The sequence below is a fragment of the Chrysochloris asiatica genome, unplaced genomic scaffold (genome assembly GCF_000296735.1).
Source record: "Chrysochloris asiatica unplaced genomic scaffold, ChrAsi1.0 scaffold00171, whole genome shotgun sequence".
NCBI lineage: Eukaryota > Metazoa > Chordata > Mammalia > Afrosoricida > Chrysochloridae > Chrysochloris > Chrysochloris asiatica.
The window spans coordinates 5986584-5994816 of NW_006408689.1; positions in this window are offsets into that span (position 1 = coordinate 5986584).

Consider the following 8233-nt stretch of genomic DNA (forward strand, 5'->3'; position numbering starts at 1 on the left):
ATATTCAGCTCTCGTGGACTTGTCTTCATTTTCTTCAGCTTCAGTTTGAATTTGCATATGAGTAATTGGTGGTCTGTTCCACAATCTGCCCCTGGCCTTGTTTTGACTGCTGATATGGATATTTTCCACTCTCTTTCCACAGATGTAGTCAATTTCATTTCTGTGTATTCCATCTGGTGAGGTCCATGTGTCTCTTATGCCATCTAAAGAAGTTATCTGTAATGAACAAATCATTGGTTTTGAAGATTTCTATCATGTGATCTCCAGCATCATTTCTATCACCAAGGCCATATTTTCCAACTACTGATCCTCTTTGTTTCCAACCTTTGCATTGCAATCACCAGTAATGATTAATACATCTAGATTGCATGTTTGAACAATTTCAGATGGAAGAAGTTGGTAGAATTCTTCTATTTCATCCTCACTGGCTTTAATGGTTGGTGTGTAAATTTGAATAATAATGGTATTAACTGGTCTTCCCTTTAGGCTCATGAATATTATTCTATCACAGACAGTGTTGTACCTCATGAATGATCTGGATATGTTCTTTTTGACAATTAATGCAATACCATTCTTTTTTAATTTGTCATTCCTGGCATTGTAAATCATTTGGTAGTCAGATTCAAAATGGTCAACACCAATCCATTTCAGCTCACTAATGCCTAAGGTATTGATGTTTGTGCATTCCATTTCATTTTTGACAACTTCCAATTTTCCTAGATTCATACTTTGTACATTCCATGTTACAATTATTAAGGGATGTTTACAAATTTTTGTCTTCATTTTGAGTTTACACCATCAGCAAATGAATGTCCCGAGGGCTTTACTCCCATAGCCTTTACTCCATCATGTCATCATGGTGATCGAGGAGGCAACTCTTCCCCAGGCACATTTTGAGTGCCTTTTAACCATAGGGATTCTTTTTCTGGCACTATATCTGACAGTGTTTCTCTGCAGAGAATTTTCTCTGAAATTACCCTATATTCTATTTACTTTTCCTCTCTTTAAAAACAGTGTGTTTTATCCTGAAATCTATCTGACCTCCTCACCACCTGGATCTCTATTCTTATATTTTCCCCATATTTTGGATTGTAGTTGTTGTGATCATAGACTGAACATCTGAGAGCCTCTGATTTTGTTCTTATAGTTTTTTTCTGCTATGGAATCGTCCTTCTCTGTACTGAGCTCCAGGTGTTGCCACATATGTTAATCTCTTGTTGTTGTCTGTTCGTGTTGGTTATCAGTCCAAAAACTCCGTTTAGGATGTTTTGAAGTGCTGACTTGGCTTTTACAAAATCCTTTAACTTCTGTTTGTCCTGGAATGTTTTGATTACACCATCATATTTGATTGACAACTTTGCTGGGTAAATGGTTCTTGGTTAGCAGTTTTTTTTTCTTTTAGGGATTTATATATATCTCCCCATTGTCTTCTTGCCTGCATGATTTATGCTGAGAGGTCAGAGCTACATATTATTGACTTGTCTTTGTAGGTTAACACTTCTTTTTTTCCTAGCTGCTTTTAGGACTCTTTCCATGTCTTTGATTTTGGAGAGTTTGATTATATGTTGTGGAGATTTTCTTTTGAGGTCTCTGTTTCCTGGGTTCGTTCAGCTTCTTAAGTGCTTATCTTCTCATCTTCTAGGATGTTTGGGAAATTTTCTTCCAACAACTCTTTTACTTTCTCCTTTATGGTTTTCTGTGATTCTCCCTGTTCTAGGACTGTAATCACCCATACATTATTCCTCTTCATGATGTTGCACATGCATCTTAAACTTTATACAGATTTTTCCATTCTTTTTTTCTGCTTGCTCTTTTCTCTTAGCAGTATTGAGAGATTTGTCTCCAAGCTTGCTGACTCTGGTTTCCATCCCTTCAATTCTATACCTTTGCCCTTTCATGTATTGTCCATTTCTGATATTTTGGTATTGATCATCTGGACTTCTCTTTGCAGCTTTTGAATTGTTTCCAATGCTATTTTTATTTTATTTAATAGCCCCTGTAGCAGTTTTCTGACGTCTTCTTTATTTTCCTCAACCTTTCTGTGGAACATATGGATGTACCTCGATATCATTGTCCTTAATTCCTTATCAGGCATCTCCAAAGCCTGCACTCCTTCCAATGGGAAGTCTAGGTCGATCTCCAGGTCATTTGTTTGAGCTATTCTGTCTTGCATCTGCATACGAGCAGAAGATTTCTGTTGCTTTATAGGCATTGTGGTGCTGTTGTGTATTCAATAATTAAAAGAATGTATGTTGGTCTATTCTTAAGATTTCCAATAGCTTCCCGGTAGATATGATTAGGATATGGGCTTCCCTTACTACCCAACTCAGAGTGATTTTAGCATGTGTTGGTTATTTATGCTGTTCTGGGATATGTTGTTGTTGTTGTTAAGTGCTGTCGAGTTGATTCCAATGCACAGTGACCCTGTATAGGGTTTCCAAGGATCAGCTGGTGAGCTTCAACCACCGACCTTGCAGTTCAAATGACTTTGCAATCTGACACATTAGCCCACAGTGCCACACCAGGACTCTGTTTTGGTGTATAGTCCTGGTATTTATTTTATTCTTGCACTGATGAAGGGATTTTATAGGTATGATTGTAGCTTGGCTGTATGACTGCAATTGCTGTCTTTTGTTGGGCAAGGCAGGGAGTGAAAAGGAGGACTAAGGCATGAGAAAAGGGGGACCAAAAAACCAGACTGTACACTAAAGTCTAAAGTCTCCAAAAAAAATTTTTAAAAAACCATAGCAAAATATGAGTAAGACTTTAGCACCCCCTTTTCTGCTTCTTTCCTTCAAGGCTGCCTGAGAAATTTCAAGAGGTTCCTGTTACATCTTATGATATAACTCAATATTTAGTTTTGACTCCCCCTCCTTTTTTCCTTTTTTTGCCGCTCTCACCTTTCCTCAATCCTGCTCAGGTGTTTCTCCCATTGAGGACCAGCCCAAGGCTTGCAAGACTTATTTTGGAAGACCCTTCAATTTTAAGCTGATCCTGTTGACTTCCCCACTTATTTGTTTCAACACCCAGAGATCCTTGCTGTGCTGATCCAAACACATGTATAGTATAACTTTCCTTGAGGGAGTCCACTTGCTCAGGTATCCCCTCTGATCCCCAGAGTGGAGGTGGGCAGATAGAGGAAAATAAAAAATGAAAAAGAAATGCTTGCACCTTTATCTATGATGATCAGTCATCCCTCAGTTATGGGAGTGTTCTTTTGGCCTTGTATCTGCTCCATCCCATTCACAATGGTTGTGATGGGATTCGATGGCTGCTGCAAACCAGAACACACCTCCTTTCTGGCCTCTGCTCCAAAGCCACTCAGCCGTAAGTCTTTAATCCTGCTAATTATCACTTTGTATGTAGTTCAGAGTTCTGAGACCATCCTTTGACCTGTTTCACGCAATATTCCATGTTATTACTGGCAGAGATCTGCATAACCTTTCTCCCTAATCCATTATCAAGCCTCACCTCTCTCTACTTGTTACTAGCTGTGTGACTTGAGCAACTTGTTTAACCTCTCTTATTCTTTGTTCTCTATAAAATAGTGGTGGTGGTGGTGGTGGTTATGTGCCATGGAGTCGGTTCCAACTCATAGCTACCCTGTACAGGGTTTCCAAGGCTGTAAATATTTACAGGAGAAGGCAGCCTCATCTTTCTCCCACAGAACATCTTGTAGTTTCAAATTGCTGACCCTGAGGTTAGCAGCCAGATTTGTAACCACTGTGCTATAAATAGATGTGGTGTGAACATTCAAAGAACAGTGTATATAATTGTGCCTATCACAATTATAATTATTGCTACCATTTTCGTTATTGGTTGCTGCTCTCCTTCTCCATTCATTTTGTGAATGTTTTTTCTTTCCTCCTGAAGCTCAATTGGAAATGGACATGTCCTTATTTAGAAAAAAAAAAGTCATTTTTTAAAGTATAATTGTGTTAATTGTCACAACCTCCTTTAAATGACACAGAACAAATGTTTTGTAGAGCAGTATGTTCTGGTGATGGGCATCATCAAACCTCAATTTGAAGGATCTGAAAGCAGCCTATTTTTCTACCGTGATTGTGAGCCATATTGCTAAAATGTCTGGGGACTGAAGTGTGAAGGGCTGTGTAATGACTGTTTTGTAAGGCATAGGAGCAGGGAGGAGAAAGGTGTCAAATGGGCTCACAACACTCAGCATCTCGCAATACTGGGGCAGAAGAAAGAAAAGACACTGAGAGGTTCTTGTGGTGATCTGGGTTAAAGGGAGTGACCACTAGTTTCCAGAAATATAGTCTATCATTTTTGGACTATAGATGAAAGTGATAATATTCTAAGACAAATTCTAGCATCCCCAACAGCTTCTAGGAATGGGCTTCGGGAAGCTGAAATTGCCTCATTCTTCCTATCTGGGGAAAGGGTATTAACTATTGAAGGACCTTTACCTAGGTGCCAAAAGTAATTAAATCTTCATTATTCTTTAATGATTTCAAAGGCAAAATTGTGACTGCAATTGCTTACTGCATCTAAGAATTCCATTCAAAAGACTAAGACTTAAATGTAAATGCTCAGAAAACTTAATGTTTAGATAAAAAATTATTCAGACTTGAAAAAAAAAAGGTAATCTATTTATTCTTCACAGGGCAGCAAGAATAATGTTTTTAAAATATAACTCATATTACATCAATTCCCAACATAAACCCCTCCAATGGCCTTTTAATGTGTTCAAAATAAAATTCAGTATCTAAATTCTTGATTCTGGACTGTTTGGAACTTAGAGAAATGTACCTTGCCCCTCTCTCCAGCCTCTTTTGCACTAATTTTCACTTTGATATGTTTCTGGTTCCTTGAAAGACCAACAATTTCTCGCACAGCAGACTTGGTACTTGATATTTCCTGAGGTCTTTGAATGACTTTGTCTTCCTTATTCAGATTTCAGTTTCAATATGAGGGGACTTCAAAAAATTTCAAATGGCTTTAAATTTCATTGTGCCACAAACTTTTTGAAGCCCTCTTGTATATTTACTCAGAATGACGTTTGTAGTACCTTGATTAAATTATACCACACCATCTTCTTTTATTTTGCTTTGTAGCAATTCCTTCTTATAGCTTATAACCATTGGCAATTAACTTGTTTATTTATTTACATATTTGTTTGTTTTCTCCCTGCCTTATTCACTCTTAGAATGAATTTCCACAAGAGCAAGAACTTAGTTATCTTAACCATAATTTCCTCCTGGAACATACAACATGCTTTGCATTGTAGGCACTTGATAAATATTGGCTGAGTAGATAAACAAACATACTTATTATGGTAAATTCTCAGAAAATACAGGTCTTTTAAAATAGAAACATAGAAAATATAGAGTAAAAGATCATAGAACTGATAATACTAAAGATAAACTACTTTACTTCAGGGTTTTCTTTAGTACTGTTGCTGTTTAGTTTCAAAAGTCCATAGTAGAGTAGAAACTTTACAGATAGGTATCTTTGTAGTTGTCACTTAGCTCAGATAAGCTTCTACTGTTTCTAGCACTCTTTCTATAAATATAGTCTGTTCAAATATACTGCTAATAGTAGCAAACATTTACATAGCACCTACTATGTACTCAGCATTAATGTAGGAGTCCTGGTGTGACACTGTAAGATAAGCACTGGACAATTAACTTCAATGTTGTCAGTTCAAATCCACCAGCTGCTTCTCAGCAAAACCTATACAGAGTTGCTATGAGTCGGAACAGATTTGACAGCACTTAATAATTATATATAGATTAAGTTATATCTTCGCAATAACCATAGTGATTATTATTCTCCTATTTTACTGATGAGAAAACTGAAGTACAGAAAGACTAAATTATTTCCCCAAATCATACAGATCAGTGTAGGCTAATGCATCAGACTGCAAAGTCATTTGAACTGCAAGGTCGGGGTTCAAGCTCATCAGCTGCTCCTTGGAAACCCTACACAGGGTCGGTAGGGGTCAGAATCAACTCGATGGCACTTAACAACAACAACAATAATTTGAACCTAGACAGTCTGACTTCAGAGTTTATTCTCTTAACCCTTATGATATACTAGCATTTTGTCCTATTACCAGACATATTTGAAGAATCCTGAGAAAACAATTTACTCTTTCAAGTACATAGTATCTTCTTTATAATTGTTTTCTGTAGCTCTAATCAACTTCTTGATTTATCAAATGATTTTTTAAAGTCAGTAGATTTGAAAGTCTGTTTTCAAGAATGTTGTTAATTTTTAGATAGGCTCTTCAATTAGGGGAATTAGAATGACATGCCCTTCATTGTGTGCTTCTCCATGACTTGTGCTAACTGCCAACATTACACAATTACCACTGGTGAATTGTTTACAAAGATTGTGGGCTCAAATTGACTCCGACTATTTTATTGTAAATTAAATATTTTATTTTCCCTGGAACTATTTTGTTATATTTTGGTTTGTTGCTAATCTCATGATTAGCAATTCAAAACTACCAGCTGTTTTGTGGGAGAAAAATGAGGCTTGCCTCGGGAACCCTGTACAGGGTTGCTATGAGTCGGAACCAACTCCACAGCACGTAACAACAACAATAGCATCTGAAGGATGCAAATATGGTAAATTGATGCATGAAATTGTTGAGAAATAGAGCAAGCTAGTAACATTAACAAAATAATTTTTATGCGAAGAGAAGTTAACATCTGCATAAGGAAAAAGTAAGCCAGATTTAGCCCAAAATGCTGAACTCAAGCAGAAAAAAATGCTGAGAGAAGTCTTGTCTATATCTTTTCTTTTGTCTTTACTGTTGCAAATGACTTAATTCAGAAACTGGTTCTTGTTTTCTTAAGGAGCTATTCAGCGACAATTCATATTAGATGTACTTAAAATTTGTCAATTCTTTGATAAAATGAGCTACAAATCCTCTCATCAGCAAACTGTAATTCTCATGGCTGGAAACCTTGCTTAAACATGGTTAGGAATTCATGTAGTTAAGAGTTTAGACTGACACACACTCATCAACTGACCTTGGACAAGTTACTTGAATGCTCCTCTGCTATAAAATGAGGATAGTCATATTCACTTGAGAGTGTTGTGGTGAGGACTGAGAACATGTAGGTTTGGGCACATGTTGGATGGCAGCTTTCATTACTCTTTGATGCATAGATAAAGTAATACAAACACTCACACACAAACATACTTACACCCTTGAACATTTTTCTGTTTTCCTTCATTGGCTATATAACGGTACTAAAATTTATTTCAATCAAGAAAACAACATTGCAAATATACCCTCAACAATTTTTCTAGAGTCCTGATTTGGTAGAAAAGTATAAAAATGGTCATTTCCCCATGGGTTACAAAATAATACGATTTCCCCCCCTTTGTTAGCCTTTCAGTTAGTTATTTCAGCTTCCATAGAAAAGGTCACACTTTCTCCTATCAAAACATTTCTTTGCTCTTCTGTTCCCAGAGGTGCTCATGGGAAGAACAATCAATATCAGAAGCTCATGGAATGTGTTGGTTTACCCTTGAGGAATAGTCATTAGGTCAACATTTTACCATGGTGTTATAGTCAATATTTTACCATGGCTTTACAACCAAACATTTCCCTCATTATAGTATCTCTTAATCATTAGGTAAAGATAACTTCAAAAAGACTCTATCAGAATTTTTAAGATCCTTTTCAGAACTACAACCTTAACATTTTCTTTCCCTTTTGGCATTTTTAGGTTATGTAATGGAAACAATGTCTGATGTTTCTGGCTAAAGGAATAAACTGTTTCTCTACTATATTGTCAGCCATAAAATACTTAAACATATTTAATCCATATTTCATTTTTCATATTTTTAACTTATGGATGTTTACACATTTTCAGCTACAAATAGGAGTAGAGGTGAGGTCATTATTATAATTCCCCACGACTTTGGATATTGCTTTTTTCTCCAGAGAGCAGAGCCCTGAACACATATGATCTTTATAAAGTTTTTGTCTGATGGAGAAATAAAAACAGGTTGTTTGAAGTAGAAGAAAACAATGAAGATTTTTCAAAAAAGAGCTATTGTAGGAGTTAAGCAGCACATAAACCATAAAATAGGCTATAGTGAATGTCTCCTTAGTCTGTAAGTCTTCATGCAAAGCCCTGAGAAAGATGAAGAGCATGCTACAGGGATCCCAAATGGGAGTATCTCAAACTCATTAAATATACTTTTAATGTTTTATTGTGAATTATGTGATAGTTTACATGGGAGAACATTA